This window comes from Octodon degus, unplaced genomic scaffold (assembly GCF_000260255.1).
Source record: "Octodon degus isolate 3935 unplaced genomic scaffold, OctDeg1.0 scaffold00020, whole genome shotgun sequence".
NCBI classification, from domain to species: domain Eukaryota; kingdom Metazoa; phylum Chordata; class Mammalia; order Rodentia; family Octodontidae; genus Octodon; species Octodon degus.
Genome location: NW_004524596.1, coordinates 23,327,375 through 23,328,462, shown reverse-complemented (window position 1 = coordinate 23,328,462; position 1,088 = coordinate 23,327,375).

The following is a 1,088-nucleotide window of genomic DNA, read 5'->3' as shown; positions in this document are numbered from 1 at the left end:
GACAATGGTTGCTATATTGCATAATGTTGTCTTCAAAGTAGCTTTTCAATTATATCCTGAGTAGGCATTACTGTATCTTTGAATATCTGGCTCCAAAGAAGTAGACAGTATAAGTAACCAGAATAAATTACTAAAGAATGCTCCAATCAGTTTTCATTGTAATGCCTACTGGAGAACTTAATGATCACACAAGCAATAGTACTAGGTTAGGAAACTGAAACTCAGATAAGTTAAGAATATTGTCTGCTAATACTTTCTTACTTAATGGAACAGTATACATTCAGACTGAACTTGCTGCTTCTGGATTATATACTCTCTCCAACTGTGAAGCAAAGAAAGGCTACATATCATAATAGGGTTCAGAAGCCATCAGTAAAACAAAGAAATGGGGGAGGGGAGAGGTGGTTCCTTTTTGGTGGGGCCTGGAAGGAGCTTAAAAAAGTAACTGAATGATTCCCTGTGAGACCCAAACCACTGAATGTATTTGTGTTATGTGCTTTACTACTTACTTTAGGAATTATGGTATTATCAATATGAGGAAGCCACTTGGTTTGAGACCCTGGAAAAAGAAACAGACTTATTGAGAATGGAGTGTTCAGACAACAAGGATACTTTTGGGTCCCCTATTGAATAATATGTGTTGAAGAAGATACCTGTGCACTTTGTATTTCATGTGCGAGGTCAAACAAAAACATATTAGCTTTCCCATGTTTTTATGGGACAAAGAAAATATACTATGGTAAGCATACAAAAAATGAGTCAGTAATACAGTAAATGTAAAGCTACATGCTTTAAAGTGTTTAGGTATCATAATGAAATCTGGACATTTTCTCATATGTTTAGCTTTTTATAAGAATAAGATAAATTGCCAAGAGAATTTTTGGGATTTTGATAAAGTACATATACATCATGATTTATTATGTGTATGCTAGCAGTCTAACCTGCCATATTGAATCGCTGAGATCAGATCATTTGCAATAAATTAAAAGCCAACATAGTGCCAGCCAAATAGCTCAGTGGATTAAAGTGCCTGCTTAGGCAGATTCAGTGGCTGGGATTTGATCCCCAGCATGCATGCCAGCCCCAAC